The sequence below is a fragment of the Pinus tabuliformis genome, chromosome Q (genome assembly GCF_031772625.1).
Source record: "Pinus tabuliformis cultivar Carrire ecotype Pingquan chromosome Q, CPIR1, whole genome shotgun sequence".
In the NCBI taxonomy this organism is placed as follows: Eukaryota; Viridiplantae; Streptophyta; class Pinopsida; order Pinales; family Pinaceae; genus Pinus; species Pinus tabuliformis.
The window spans coordinates 985270441-985288372 of record NC_142296.1 but is presented as its reverse complement, the minus strand read 5'-3'; positions in this window follow the sequence as shown (position 1 = coordinate 985288372).

Below are 17932 nucleotides of genomic sequence, written 5' to 3'. Positions count from 1 at the left end.
AATTAAGCTCTCGATGATGAAACAAAAGTTTGGATTTAAGAGAACAAGTCGTCGGTGCTATAACAGAGATTAGAAGTTCAGAGAGGGCAGAGGGTTCGATATCATTACTTGGATAGGATATCTATGCTTCCACAGTTCGATATATGTATACACAGTTCCATACTATTACCTTCACTCCATATACATTAAAGTGAAAAACTCATACCATAATTTCAGTGATAATAGTGATTGGGGCGATTCTGAGAATCGCCCCACGACCCGCCGTATCTGAGAATCACTATTATAAGTCAGGTAGTCACCACTTCACATTTACTTGTACACGAAATGGTAGAACAAATATAATGCATCAATAAATAAATAAAAAGGTGTATAGTTATCCACGAAGAACTTTGTTGCTAAGGCATTGAGCAGCGGAAGTGGTATGGTGTCGTTCAATAGATGGGTACCTATTCAAAGAAATATTGATAAAGTATTTTAAATTAACTTTAATGTCAGGTATGCTTGTCAAGTTTTCCTGCTCTTCATGTTACTCACAATAATATAAAGGTGGTCAATAACAGATGATTATTAAAGGCGGACTGGAGTTAGTGCTCTCAACCAGTTCAAAGTTATAAATTATGTATTTGGTGCATTGGATGGCCTCCGAAACATTCATGAAAAACATGGCTCTCTATTTACCATGTTAACTCAAGATCAGTTCACAATCAAAGAGAATTCATCGCAGAGGATAAGCACAATACCAAGATCATATCACAAGCTCATGATGAGGACGCAATAAATTTATCGCACAATACCAAGATCATATCACAAGCTCATGATGAGGACGTAATAAATTTATCACACTTTGCCGATAAAGAGTAGTAAGATGCAGGTTCAAATACATCTGAAATGGAGTTCGGATGTCACAAATTAAGCTCTCGATGATGAAACAAAAGTTTGGATTTAAGAGAACAAGTCGTCGATGCTATAACATAGATTAGAAGTTTAGAGAGGGCAGAGGGTTCGATATCATTACTTGGATAGGATATCTATGCTTCCACAGTTCGATATATGTATACACAGTTCCATACTATTACCTTCACTCCATATACATTAAAGTGAAAAACTCATACCATAATTTCAGTGATAATAGTGATTGGGGCGATTCTCAGAATCGCCCCACCACCCGCCGTATCTGAGAATCACTATTATAAGTCAGGTAGTCACCACTTCACATTTACCTGTACACGAAATGGTAGAACAAATATAATGCATCAATAAAAAAAAAGAAGTGTATAGTTATCCACGAAGAACTTTGTTGCTAAGGCATTGAGCAGCGGAAGTGGTATGGTATCGTTCAATAGATGGGTACCTATTCAAAGAAATATTGATAAAGTATTTTAAATTATCTTTAATGTCAGGTATGCTTGTCAAGTTTTCATGCTCTTCATGTTACTCACAATAATATAAAGGTGGTCAATAACGAATGATTATTAAAGGCGGCTTGGAGTTAGTGCCGTCAACCAGTTCAAAGGTATAAATTATGTATTTGGTGCATTGGATGGCCTCCGAAACATTCATGAAAAACATGGCTCTCTATTTACCATGTTAACTCAAGATCAGTTAACAATCAAAGAGAATTCATCGCAGAGGATAAGCACAATACCAAGATCATATCACAAGCTCAGGATGAGGACACAATAAATTTATCGCACAATACCAAGATCATATCACAAGCTCATGATGAGGACGCAATAAATTTATCACACTTTGCCGATAAAGAGTAGTGAGGTGCAGGTTCAAATACATCTGAAATGGAGTTCGGATGTCACAAATTAAGCTCTCGATGATGAAACAAAAGTTTGGATTTAAGAGAACAAGTCGTCGGTGCTATAACAGAGATTAGAAGTTCAGAGAGGGCAGAGGGTTCGATATCATTACTTGGATAGGATATCTATGCTTCCACAGTTCGATATATGTATACACAGTTCCATACTATTACCTTCACTCCATATACATTAAAGTGAAAAACTCATACCATAATTTCAGTGATAATAGTGATAGGGGCGATTCTGAGAATCGTCGGGTGGTGGGGCGATTCTGAGAATCGCCCCACCACCCGCCGTATCTAAGAATCACTATTATAAGTCAGGTAGTCACCACTTCACATTTACCTGTACACGGAATGGTAGAACAAATATAATGCATCAATAAAAATAAAAAAAAGTGTATAGTTATCCACGAAGAACTTTGTTGCTAAGGCATTGAGCAACGGAAGTGGTATGGTATCGTTCAATAGATGGGTACCTATTCAAAGAAATATTGATAAAGTATTTGTCAAAGTCAATTTGTTTATTGATTAAAAGACTCCTTCATCATCAAGTCAGCCTCCTCAATGACTCCTTCAAGTTGGCCTCAAAGAAACAGTCATAAAATGATTCGAGTCAGCCTATAATAAAGACACATCTTTTCATGGTTCATGTTGGCGGCTCATTTAGTATGGTCATACCACTATATATACAAGCCTGTGATTTTCGCATAACACAATCTCAAGTTTGGATTTCAGAGTGCCTACTTTCGGTGATTACATAGAAGTTCAAACATAACTTCAGAGACATAATTCGGGTGATAAGTTCGGATATCACAATATGATGACTTCAATTTGGTGCTACTTCAGAAGGAGAGGCTCGTTACATACATAAACTCGTAGTACTATGACTTCAATTCGGTGCTATTACAGTGATGCTCTCACAGTTTCTCGGTGCTATTATAATGATGCTATTACAGTAGATAAAGGAGCTTAGATTGTTTGTAGAGGTGTTCTCCCACCCAAATTTCAATTAATGATATTGAATTTTCTTCCCTTTAATTTCCCAAACTACACGGAATAGACTTTCTCTATCGATGAATTTTCTCCGTATTGCTGGCCAATTTCTTTAAATCACATGGCGTTCCCCAGCCCAAACCAATACACACGGTATTGAATTTTCATCCCTTTAATTTCTCATTCTAGACAGAATAGGCTTTCCGTATTGCTTTCATTACTTGGATACTAACACTGAACTGTGTATACATAATATCGATATTGCTTTCTTCATGTTACTCACAATAATATAAAGGTGGTCAATAACCGATGATTATTAAAGTCGGCCTGGAGTTAGTGCTCTCAACCAGTGCAAAGGTATAAATTATGTATTTGGTGCATTGGATGGCCTCCGAAACATTCATGAAAAACATGGCTCTCTATTTACCATGTTAACTCAAGATCAGTTAACAATCAAAGAGAATTCATCGCAGAGGATAAGCACAATACCAAGATCATATCACAAGCTCATGATGAGGACGCAATAAATTTATCGCACAATACCAAGATCATATCACAAGCTCATGATGAGGACGCAATAAATTTATCACACTTTGTCGATAAAGAGTAGTGAGATGCAGGTTCAAATACATCTGAAATGGAGTTCGGATGTCACAAATTAAGCTCTCGATGATGAAACAAAAGTTTGGATTTAAGAGAACAAGTCGTCGGTGCTATAACAAAGATTAGAAGTTCAGAGAGGGCAGAGGGTTCGATATCATTACTTGGATAGGATATCTATGCTTCCACAGTTCGATATATGTATACACAGTTCCATACTATTACCTTCACTCCATATACATTAAAGTGAAAAACTCATACCATAATTTCAATGATAATAGTGATTGGGGCGATTCTGAGAATCGTCGGGTGGTGGGGCGATTCTGAGAATCGCCCCACCACCCGCCGTATCTGAGAATCACTATTATAAGTCAGGTAGTCACCACTTCACATTTACCTGTACACGAAATGGTAGAACAAATATAATGCATCAATAAAAAAAAAAGGTGTATAGTTATCCACGAAGAACTTTGTTGCTAAGGCATTGAGCAGCAGAAGTGGTATGGTATTGTTCAATAGATGGGTAACTATTCAAAGAAATATTGATAAAGTATTTTAAATTAACTTTAATGTCAGGTATGCTTGTCAAGTTTTCCTGCTCTTCATGTTACTCACAATAATATAAAGGTGGTCAATAACGGATGATTATTAAAGGCGGCCTGGAGTTAGTGTTGTCAACCAGTTCAAAGGTATAAATTATGTATTTGGTGCATTGGATGGCCTCCGAAACATTCATGAAAAACATGGCTCTCTATTTACCATGTTAACTCAAGATCAGTTAACAATCAAAAAGAATTCATCGCAGAGGATAAGCACAATACCAAGATCATATCACAAGCTCATGATGAGGACGCAATAAATTTATCGCACAATACCAAGATCATATCACAAGCTCATGATGAGGACGCAATAAATTTATCACACTTTGCCGATAAAGAGTAGTGAGATGCAGGTTCAAATACATCTGAAATGGTTCAGATGTCACAAATTAAGCTCTCGATGATGAAACAAAAGTTTGGATTTAAGAGAACAAGTCGTCGGTGCTATAACAGAGATTAGAAGTTTAGAGAGGGCAGAGGGTTCGATATCATTCCTTGGATAGGATATCTATGCTTCCACAGTTCGATATATGTATACACAGTTCCATACTATTACCTTCACTCCATATACATTAAAGTGAAAAACTCATACCATAATTTCAGCGATAATAGTGATTGGGGCGATTCTGAGAATCGCCCCACCACCCGCCGTATCTGAGAATCACTATTATAAGTGAGGTAGTCACCACTTCACATTTACCTGTACATGAAATAGTAGAACAAATATAATGCATCAATAAAAAAAAAAAAAAAAAAAAAAAAAAAAATAAATAAATAAAATAAATAAATGTATAGTTATCCACGAAGAACTTTGTTGCTAAGGCATTGAGCAGCGGAAGTGGTATGGTATCGTTCAATAGATGGGTACCTATTCAAAGAAATATTGATAAAGTATTTTAAATTAACTTTAATGTCAGGTATGCTTGTCAAGTTTTCCTGCTCTTCATGTTACTCACAATAATATAAAGGTGGTCAATAACGGATGATTATTAAAGGCGGCCTGGAGTTAGTGCTGTCAACCAGTTCAAAGGTATAAATTATGTATTTGGTGCATTGGATGGCCTCCGAAACATTCATGAAAAACATGGCTCTCTATTTACCATGTTAACTCAAGATCAGTTAACAATCAAAGAGAATTCATCGCAGAGGATAAGCACAATACCAAGATCATATCACAAGCTCATGATGAGGACGCAATAAATTTATCGCACAATACCAAGATCATATCACAAGCTCATGATGAGGATGCAATAAATTTATCACACTTTGCCGATAAAGAGTAGTGAGATGCAGGTTCAAATACATCTGAAATGGAGTTCGGATGTCACAAATTAAGCTCTCGATGATGAAACAAAAGTTTGAAAGTTCAAAGAGGGCAGAGGGTTCGATATCATTACTTGGATAGGATATCTATGCTTCCACAGTTTGATATATGTATACACAGTTCCATACTATTACCTTCACTCCATATACATTAAAGTGAAAAACTCATACCATAATTTCAGTGATAATAGTGATTGGGGCGATTCTGAGAATCGCCGGGTGGTGGGGCGATTCTGAGCACCCGCCGTATTTGAGAATCACTATTATAAGTCAGGTAGTCACCACTTCACATTTACCTGTATACGAAATGGTAGAACAAATATAATGCATCGATAAATAAATAAAAGTGTATAGTTATCCACGAAGAACTTTGTTGCTAAGGCATTGAGCAGCGGAAGTGGTATACTTATGGTGTCATGTGGAAAATGCTTATATCTTTATATGTCATTTACATTAATAGATGTTGTCTAATAATTGGTAATTGTTAATAATTGGTAAATTCACTTAGAGACCAGTAAACGTGAAATGAATAGCCAAATTGAAAGCTCATGACACAACATTGATATACAAAGTAGATTCTATATAAGAGATTGTAGGAGATTTGGATTATTGATCCGACCATTAATTCAATGGATGGTGTTTGACATCAAGAGATTGAAATATGTTACTCATGAAGTAGATGGTGGGATTGAAACAAAAAAACATAGCACCGTTGATGTTGATGTTATGGTTGAGAACATGTTGAATTTATACTTAGAAAAGAAAAATGATATTCTACCAAAAACATTAATGTGTTTTTTTCCTCATAAACTCTTTGTCTGGCACATAAAAATTTGGTTTTACTAGCATTTTTTTAAAAGTTTGAAAATTGACCCTAAAAAAAAAATCATCGTTCCAGTATCATCACTTTTCGTTTTGAACCTATATTTTGCACAAAAATTTCGTGGTAAATTTCGTAGTCACTGCCATTTTTAAAACATATTCAAAATTGACCCTATATTTTGCACAAAAATTTCGTAGTAAATTTCGTAGTCACTGCCATTTTTAAAACATATTCAAAATTGACCCCTAAAAAATAAAATCATCGTTCCAATATACACACTTTTCATTTTTAGCACTGTTTTTGATGTTTTTTCGGGGTTTTTTTGGCCAGAGTTTTCGTTTTGAGTTTATAGTTCCCGTTTCAAAGTTTACATTGTTTTAACCATAACTATTGACTCAACCACTATTGACACAACCTCAACTCCACCACTGGGTCAAGTTTATTGCACCGAGAGGGGTAGATTTCACATAAACTTAAACGTAAATGTAAACAACCCAGTATGGAGGTAGATCTCATATAAAAACATAAACATGTAAATGTAAACGCAATGTTTAACATTTAACATTTTTAATCCAATGTCGGGCCTATCTAAAAATCAATCTAATTATTAGTATGTATAAACACAATATAAATTTATAATATGAAGAGGTTTACGAACACTCAAAAAATATGTATGGTAAATAAATAAAACCTCCTTTTATATTTATTTCATAAACATCTTTACATTTATGAGAACTCAAAAAAATATGTTTTATTTAGGTGAAGCCTATGGGCCAAATACCATGGGACAAATAATTATTAATACCATGGGCCAAATACCATATTTATAAAAGAGGTATGATAAATAAATAAATATAAAAAATGTATAAAGAGGTATGATAAATAAATAAAAATATATCATATAGGATTAAAAATCAACATTTAATTATATACCAAGCCTATGGACCAATACCATGGTAAATAAAAAGGATATGATAAATAAATAAAAATATAAATAAATGAGAAGCATGGTAAATAAATAAAACCTCTTTTTGTATTTACTCCATAAACCTCTTTATACTTACTAACACTTAAAAATAAGTTTTATTTAGGTGACGCATATGGGCCAAATTATTATTAATACCATACAAAAAATATATATTATTAACCCTAATATTAATAATATTATTATTATTAAATATAATATTCATATTAATATTATTAAATTTAATAACTTTGTATTAATACAATATTAAATTTATTATATTATAATATATATTAATACGAACATGGCTGCGGAGGGGGTATCATTTTACACATATCCTCGAGGCACTTCTTTCATATCAAAGTAGGATTGGGGGCTGGCACAAACAATTATTCTGAGCTCATTTCTCTCCGTCATCTGTTACATTTTGCACTCAGTCACCAATGCACCAGCATCAACATATTTTGCGATTCTCAGATTGTTACAAACTGGGTCAATAGAGTTACCACATGTCACTCACACACTCTAAATGTATTGCTTGATGAAGTATTTATACTAAAGGATGCTTTTAACTTTTTTCACATCTCTCATATATACAGAGAACATAACCAGACTGCTGACAAGCTTTCCAAGGAGGCCGCGGTGATGGAGAATGGGTTATGGGAAATCACTGAATTTTTGGATCAGCAGGAGCAGAAATATTACCATCGGCCATATATAGACCCGACATATCCTACTGCGGGTCAACAGGCGACATAACATAACAATTTTTTGAGGATTTGACTGCACAACATGATATAATTGAAATAGATTGAGGATTGCCAAAAATGGCACCAATTTTGCACAATTTTTGATAATGTAACAGACAGATATACAGCACAGACATGCAAATTTTTTGTGAAAATGTACAGAACAGTTGGCATATGCTTCAAAGCATCTACATATGTAATCTTTCATATTTATAATGAAATATTACGGATTTTTCCAGTGGAAAAAATTATAATATATATTAATATATCATGATATATATTAACTCTAGATATATATGGGAGGGAAGAACAAAGACATAGAGTGATAGAGGTGGAGAGATAAGGGGAGTGACAAGGGAGAAATGGAGATAAACTTAAGGATAGGGGAGAAGAGGAATGAAGAGAGAGAGCAAGAGATGAGTGAGAGATGTAGAGAAGGGTAAGAGAGGGAGAGGGAGACACAGATGGGGGGGGAAGGAGGGAGATAGTGAGAGGACCGGAGGGCAGAGAGAGAAAAAGAGATGAGGGAAGAGAGAGGAAGACAGGAGAGAAAGGGAGAGAGAGGAATTGCAAGAGAGGAGGAAAGAGGAAGGGAAGAAGAAAGACATAGATAGTGAGAAGTGGAGAGAGAGGGAGAGATGAAGAAAGAAAGTATGTTTAGGGGTGAGATAAAGAGACAAATAAAGAGAGATAGAGAGGAGGGGGGAGAGAAGGAGAGAGGGAGGGATATAGTAACATAGTTGGAGAGAGAGAGAGAGAGATGGGGGAAGAGAGAGGATTGGAGGGAAGAAAGAGAGAGAGAGAGGAAGAACGAGAGGCAAGACTTGAGAAAGAGGAGAGATGGAGATAAACTTAAGGATATGGGAGAGGAGGAATGAAGAGAGAGAGAGAGAGATGAGTGAGAGATGTAGAGAAGGGTAAGAGAGGGAAAGGGAGACACGAATATGGAGGGGGAGAGAGAGAAGGAGGGAGATAGTGATAGGATTGGAGGGCAAAGAGAGAGATAAAGAGAGATGGGGGAAGAGAGAGGAATGTAGGAGAGAAAGGGAGAGAGAGAGGAAGGATGAGATAGAGGAATTGCAAGATAGGAGGAGAGAGGGAGGGAAGAAGAAATACATAGAGAGTGAGAAGTGGAGAGAGAGGGAGTGACAAGGGAGAGATGGAGAGAGAGAGTATGTTTAGGGGTGAGATAAAGAGACAAAGAAAGAGAGATAGAGAGAAGGGGGGGAGAAGGAGAGAGGGAGGGATATAGTAACATAGTTGGAGAGAGAGAGAGAGAGAGGAAGAGAGAGGAAGAATGAGAGACAAGACTTGAGAGAGAGGAGGAGAGTGATGGGGGAAGAGAGAGGATTGGAGGGAAAAGAGAGAGAGTGATGGGGGAAGAGAGAGGGAGGTAGGAGAGAAAGGGAGAGAGAGGAAGTACGAGAGAGCGGACTTGAGAGAGAGGAGGAGAGAGGGAGGGAAGAAGAAATACATAGAGAGTGAGAAGTGGAGAGAGAGAGAGGGAGTGAAAAGGGAGAGATGGAGAGAGAGTGTGTATGTTTGGGGGTGAGATAAAGAGACAAAGAAGGAGAGATGGAGCAAATGGGGGAGAGAAGGAGAGAGGAGAGAGGGAAGGATATAGTAACAGAGTTGGAGGGTGGGGGGAGAGAGAGAGAGAGAGAGTGGAGAGAGGGAGGGAAAGAGAGATGGAGTTGGAGGGGGAGAGAGGGAGGTAAGAATAAAGAAATAGAGAGAGAAAGGTGGAAAGAGAGAGAGGGAGTGATAAGGAAAATGGAGAGAGAGGGAGAGAGGACAACAAGAGAGAAGAGAGATAGAAGCGGGGGAGAGGGAGAGAAGGGGAAGAGAGAGAGGGAGGGAGATGAGGAGGAGCAATAGATAGATAGATTGGAGAAAGAGAGTGTATATTTTGGGGGTGATATAGATACAAAGGGAGATAGAGATATAGATGGAAAGTGAAGAGAGGGAAGAAGAGAGAGATGGAGAGAGAGAGAGAGAGGGAGGGATAGGGAGATTGATAGATATGGAGTGAGAGCGTGTGTGTTTGGGGGATTTAGATAGAGAGACAAAGAAGGAGAGATGGAGGGATATATATATATATATATATATATATATATATATATATGCAGAGGGGGAGAGGGAAGAATATTTATTGCACTAGATGCATTGATTTCAGTTTAGATGGTGATTTCTAATCCTATTTCATTGTTTGCACTAGATGCATTGATTTTAGTGTAGATGTTGATTTCTAATGATATTTGATTGATTGCACTAGATGCATTGATTTCAATGTAGATGATTTCTAATCCTATTTGATTGCTTTCACTAAATGCATTGATTTTAGTGTAGATGTTGATTTCTAATGATATTTGATTGATTGCACTAGATGCATCGATTTCAATGTAGATGATTTCTAATCCTATTTGATTGCTTTCACTAAATGCATTGATTTTAGTGTAGATGGTGATTTCTAATCCTATTTGATTGCTTGCAATAGATGCATTGATTTCAATGTAGATGTTAATTTCTAATAATATTTGATTGCTTGCACTAGATACATTGATTTCAATGTAGATGATTTCTAATCCTATTTTATTGCTTGCACTAAATTCATTGATTTCAGTGTAGATGGTGATTTCTAATCCTATTTGATTGCTTGCACTAGATGCATTGATTTCAGTGTAGATGTTGGTTTACAATCCTATTTTCTTACTTGCACTAGATGTATCGATTCAAGTGTAGATGTTGGTTTATAAACCTATTTGCTTACTTGCACTAGATGCATTGATTTGAGTGTAAATGTTGATTTCTAATCATATTTGATTGCTTGCATTAGATGCATTGATTTCAGTGTAAATGTTGTTTTCTAATCTTATTTGATTTCTTGCATTAGATGCATTGATTTCAGTGTAGATGTTGATTTCTGATTTGATGTAATTGGATGTATGATGGTACATTAATTTTAAAGTGATTGGATTAATATTGTGCATTGATTTCAGTGTAAGCATAAAAAATTATTGACAATGTACATTGATTTTTGTGTTATAGTAATTCAACCTATTAATATTGGAGAGAAAGAGAGACAAGGTATGATGTTTACTACAATATCTCGAGCTAAAGATTTAAATGGTTTATGATTTAACCTGTCCTTTTCATATAATCGATATGAAAAGACGACAAAAGTAACAAGGGTGACAATAAAAATAATAGAAGAAAATAGTTTTAGATTAATCACAATGAAGACTATTTGTAATTTACTATATTCTTATTATTCACATTTTCTATCATTCAACACTATTACATTGTCACTTTACATTCAAAATTTTTATTTCATCATTAAAGTTATTCACAATATTTATCATCTCAACAAACTAAGGTAACTAAGAAAAATTAAAATTAAAATGACCAGATTAATCTGAGACATATTTAGCATATTTAAAATGATTATATTAATATTAGATTATTTTACATATTATTGATAAAATCAATCATTTGTTCGTTAGATTTTTTTTGGCCGCACACGACTGAAACCAACCTAGATCCATCTTAACTTTGGATCTATCAAGCATCGAGAGAGATCAAATTTCTTGAGGTGCAAACCTTTCCTCAAGTTTTGCACTCAGAAAAGAGGTTTGCACCTCAAGAGATTTGATCTCTCTTGGCGCTTGATAGATCCGGAGTTAATATGGATCTAGGTTGGTCTAACACAGATGACATTGTCACAAAAGCACCAACCACAAGAATTGACTTCCGACATAGACTCACTAAGTAAGGAGATAGACAACTCCTCTTCAACCAAAGACTTGAACCCCTTTACAACACTCTAAAAGAAACCCTAAGACCTTCAAACACTACAATAATCAAGACCCCCATGAGCACTAACCAACCCCCACCCAAGACAGAAGGCACTCTTTGCTACTAGCATCACCCACACTACCTTAACATTTAAGAAAAATAAGTTAATTTCAAGTTTGAAAATAAAGACTATATGATTTTAGTTTCAATGTTTTACAGTATTAATATTGGAATTATAAAAGGATCCAAGCATGATGGGGAATTTATACGAGCAATTGCACCAAGAGGTGCAAAGGAACTTCGATAAGAAGTGTGGGAAATGTGACAGACAATAATCAAGCTAAATATATAGACAATGAAATACAGTCGAAATTTGAGATTCTATATATCTTCGAAAAAAAATATAGCAGGAGGTTAAATTTAAGAAGAAAATTACACTAACATAAATGCCCCAAAGCAATAGCAATCCTTGTAGATACAAGATACATAATAGAAGAGTTCAAGTTTTTTTGAATTTTTTTTAAATAGCATGAAATACTTTTTAAATGAAGAAATTCTGAAGTATAATTAAAATTTATTTTAAAATAATAAATTTATTACTGACCAATAAAATTTTACAAATTTTTAAAAACATAAATATAATAGGCATATTAATAATTAAAAAATTAATCTACCAACCACTATCATCTCTACCATTTATTTAGTAATACTATTTATATAATAATAGAATTATAGATAAAACATAAAAATAATGATTAATGATTCACATCCCATCACCCTCATCTTTACCATTTATCTATTAATAAAATAAAAACATAAGAATAATGGTAAACCATTAAATGAACATTTCTACCATCGATCTTTTAATAAAATAAGAATAAAAACATAAAAATAATCATAAACTATTAAATCAACATCTCTAACCAATAAAATTTTACAAAATTTTAAAAACAAAAATTTATAAGTTCATACATAAATATAATAAACATATTAATAATTAAAAAACTAATCTACCAATCACCATCCTCTCTACCATTTATCTATTAATAAAATAAAAAAATAAAAACGTAATAATAATGGTAAACCATTAAATGAACATCTCTACCATTTATCTTTTAATAAAATAAAAGTAAAAACATAAAAACAATCATAAATTATTAAATGAACATCTCTAACAAATTTACTCAACTAAAATATTCAAACATCTCTACCATTTATCTCTTAATAAATTATGAATAAATACATAAACATAATCATAACAATTCCATGAACATCTCTAACAAATTTACTCAACTAAAATATTTGGATAAAAAAAAATAACCCTTAAATAAATGGTAACCAATATCAATAAAAAAAAATATATATATTAAATAAATTGTGACTAAATATTAATAACTCATTATTTACATAAACTTTTCTTTAACGCCATATTATTTGTATTAGCTTGTCATTCACATTTTTAAAATTTATTAAATATTTAATTGAATATATAGGTTTTTTCAATTTTAATAAAAAATAATTAGTAACACAATATTTATCGACACAATTTGAGTGAGTCTCATGGTTAATAGCATGTGTTTCTTTTTGAGAAGTCACACGTTCAAAACTAGAGGGGATAGAGTATGTATGCCTTCGTAGACTTAGCAGTGAAATCACCACAGAGAAAAAATACAAACCAACCAATTAATTTACTTCTAAAATCATCATTCCAATAACTTTGCAGACTTTTTTGGAAAAACTAGGCGTTGGAAGAAGTTGTGAGTTTTCGCAAACCGTCCACAATTTTTAAATCCACCCACAATGAAGTTAATTGGGGTCATTATGCAGAAAACCCATGTCACGATTTTTTGAAATTCCAGAAAGTGCCCTAAAAAAACCATCTTCTAAGGTTCTTGAAAAAATAAATTTGAGGTTGATGGCATTGTCTTGCTTTGAGCACATAAGTCATTCAAAAGTATTTATGGTGGCAATAAACATATGAATACTAAGAAAAATGATAAGCCAAAAGCATTGTATCTGTGAAATGTTGATTTGTCACATTGCATTAGTCCCCACCAGAGTCAAAGGTTCTCTTTTCTACATTGACTCGATAACTCTAATATGATCTCTTAAGACTAATTTAATGAGTGGAAATACTAGAAAAAAATGCAATCTCTTGGTTGATTCAAGCAGGTGATTTCTACTCCATCAGCCATTAAAGTCCAGTTATATAATTTCTTATGCTTTGAATAAGAGTATATAGCAAACCATATCCAAGAAACCTTATACCAGTAATTATGCTTTCATAAATTTGCGATTGTTAACATATTCGCATCCACAAGTTTCTTGCCTCTCACGTTGATTGATATGAAAGGTTTTGTTTGAAGACCAAATTGTTGAAACAAGTACATTGGGAAGTGCTTATACAACTAATTGTCAAAGAATAATTCAATTAGTAGTTGTTAAATAGGAAGAAGGAGATCGTAGTTTTGCTTCCAGTTAAGAGCTTTTCCACACCTCTAGACAATCAAAAGAAAATTAAGCAAACTCATTCCAATGTTTTACATACAAAATTCTTCTGAAGATGCCTTTCTATTTTCATTAATAGTCCACCATCCACATCTTTCAATAATAAAAATTATCATTCTTTCTCATCCCATGTATTTGCAGAGATTATCATTGTCTCATATCTAAAAAGTTGATCATCCTATATGGTGTTAGGGATTCTTTGATACCTCGTCTATCAGGGAAGAACACTTCCCATGAGATGTGGAAATCTCTTCAGGATCTGTTCCAAAAGAATAATGAGGACCAATTGTTGGTATTGAAGGAAAATTTGAAGGGCATCGATATGATGGATGGTGAAGGAGTGAATTCATATTTGACGAGATTGTATCATGTTCGAGATGAGCTTGCCACCATCGGTGACACTGTTATAGATTCTGAGATGGTAAGGGTCACTTTGAAGGTGTTACCGATGTATGGAAGTCGTTCATCAAAGGGATTGTTCTAGGAAGAAGCTACCAGACTGGAACAGGTTGTGGGATGACTTCGTTCAGGAGGAGTTACGAGATGAGGATCTTCATCCAAAGAAGAAGGCTTTTGATGATGATGTGGCACTTGAATTGAGAATGAAGGGAAAGAAAAAGAAGGACTTAAGTAAGTTGAAGTGTTTCAATTATGGCGAGTATGTTCATTATTCGACGAAGTGTCTTAAGGAGAAGTAGGGAGATAATGAGAAGAAGAAGGGCAAGCACATTTCAGGTTTTTCCACTTATACCAAGATAGATGACCTCTCTAGGAGATTGGGGAGTGAGGATTTTATTTTGATCTCTCATTTCTATAAGGATACCATTGACGAGGTTGCATGGTATGTGGATAGTGGTGCATCGAAGCACATGGAATTTTCGCAAGATGTGTTTGAGATTCTAGTTGAGTGGGACTCGAAGTTGCACATGGTGGTGAGTGACAAGAGTCAAAATGAGATCAGAGGATCTGGTGTCGTGCCATTCAGGATGGATTCATGCCATATGATGCAAGTTTAGGATGTATTGTATGTATCAGAGCTCAAATATAACATGTTGTTTGTCTCAGTGATCAAGTAGAAGAGGTTTGACATGATTTTCCAGGATGGGAAAGTGAAGCTCGGGACCAAAGGCTCTAGCTCTGGTGGAGAGGTCATTGGAGTTACGGAGCATGATCTATATAGGTTGACGGGAAAGCCTATAGATCATGAGAAGCATAAGTAGGAGAAGGTCCAGGTTCCAGAGGTTCAGAGGGAGTCAAGTTCTAGAGGGAGTTTGTAGGTTCATAGGGAAAATGTGTAGCCTAAGAAGAGTGCATGGTCATTGGGAAGCAAGGGTGCTTCTACAGTTAGCAAGAAGGAATCATGAAATGGCTTGAAAGCATTTCAGGAAAGAAGAAGCACGAGACTTGCAGTGGTAGTGACACTTCCGAGAAGGGTGTAGTTCATGCTTTAGGGTATACTAGAGTTGTGAGTGCCAGGAGTTGGGCTAGTGTCGCCAATAATGATAGTGATGATGAGTTACTTCCTAGTCTTGGACGTAACTCCATTGTTAAGAGGGAGTGTTGAGATTGGTAGTTTGAGATGTAATCCAAACCCTAGGGTGGAGGAATTGGCACCACAAATGGAGTTTTGGGCTAAGAACCTAAGAGGTGGGCTTTGCACCCAAGATTTTGGGTGTGAAACCATGCATGGAACTAGACACTTGGCACTTGGAAATTGTAGGGCACCCTTAAAGGAGCAAGGGGCCAATTGAAGCGCCAAGAGAGACCATGTGGATTGAGAGAAAATATTTTTTATATGTTTTGTGTGGGATTGTGGTACAAAAATCAAGTCGTCCTAGACTTAGGACATGCCTTAATGGCTAGATGTTGCCACAAGAATATTCATATAAAATGGAAATGAGGAGAAGCCTCATTCTCAGATCCAAAGTACAACAAATCACAAGGAGGACATTTGAAAGAGGCTACAACTCTAGAAGGCCAAGCGAAGGAGGAAAGAAGTTTGTTTATGGATGGTTTTCTCATGAATGTCGGGATGAGTTTGGTAGGAGTGTTGGTTGTGACTTGAAGGGACATTTTGGGTTGTTTTGTGTGAGTTTTTGTGTCATGGTTCAAACCTCAGTAAATAGGTCACATTCCTTATGTATTTTGCAGAAGGGTCTAGGGTCCTGTAGTGCCTAGTTTGGAGGGGTCAAAAGGCCTAATAACAGGCTAAAGCTAGGCCTAGATACCAAAAAAGGTAGGAACCTTGAAGAGGATAGAAGGCCGCAACTAAAGGAGGGGTTTTGGAGCATATTGGTAGTGCTAAAGTGAACTGATAAGAAGCCATAACCAGGCCAAAATCCTATAGAAGATGCATAGACGGGGTAAAGAATAAAAAGGTATGTTGTTTGTGTTGGGAAAAATACTGAGAGGGGGGGTGAATCCGTATTTTAAAAACTCACAATAATAATTTTCTTTTCTGAAATATGTACGCGACTTTACTGAACCCAACTCGCATATGTACACAACTGTTGTAAAAGAAACTAGCGTATGATTTGTAAAACAACTAATTCTATCTATTAAACTTAAACCGGAATGTAAGAGATTTATCAGGTATTTCATAAGCAGTAAGCAGGTGCAGTAAGAACATAATAAAGTATCACACATAAGCAACACACAGGAACACCGAGATTTATGGTGGAAACCCAATGTGGGAGAAAAGCACTATTGTTGTCGTCTCAATCTTCAAACTTATTAATACCAAAAACTTCTTACATTCTTGTACTATTGCAGACTCATGCTAGTGCACAGGGACCCACTTGACGAAGGCTACAACCTTCACTCATTCTCCAACTCCTACTGGAAGGGAGCTCCAACCCCCTGATCTGATTACCAGCTACTACTAGCAGGAAGCTTTGACTTCCTCACTGAAGGCTCCAACCCTCAACAACATCTGTGGATCACATTTCATAAATTTTCACACTAGATCCACTTGATTTAATACATCACAACTTGTAGATCAGTTGAAACAAACACCAACTTAATTTAAATAGAACAGTGAGATCATTGTAACTAGAACACAAAACTGAACTCAAAATACTGCATCAACACACAGAATCAACTGCAACCCTGATCATTCATATGCCAACATGTATACGCTACTTCACTTAAGGAAACCCGTGTGTATACATGCTTTTCTGTAGAGCAACCTGTGTACAGATCTCAATATACTAAAAAATTGTAATTATGAATCAGACACAGAGTTGACCAAAGTTATTCTGAAATATTTTGTTAGCTTACAAAACCCTCATACAGTTAGCAGCATCAATAATCTTTTCAACCAATCAACATGTAACCAAATTCAACTTCATCATTCAATCAGTTCTACTTCAGACATTATCACTCAACCCAGATCAACATGAGGACATCATTGACATACAACAGAGATACATCAGCACTGATCCGGTTGATCATTCGTTTATGAATTGAAAACCTTCCTTTATGTACGCGACTTTGAAGAAATGAACCCGCGTGTATACGCGACTTAACCGAGACCAACTTGTGTACAGATCTGCAAATTTTGACCTAAAATTGCGCAACTCTTCAGAACTTCAAAAAGACCCAAATCATAATATTCAGAGATAAAAACATGCATCAATACTTAGATCTAGTCAATCCATGAGCATATCATACAATGGAAAGTCATTTCAGGTCTCATGATCCTAATCCATCATTGTATTCATTGGTGCATAATTATTTTAGATTTATGTGTCAACTATGGCCCTTACA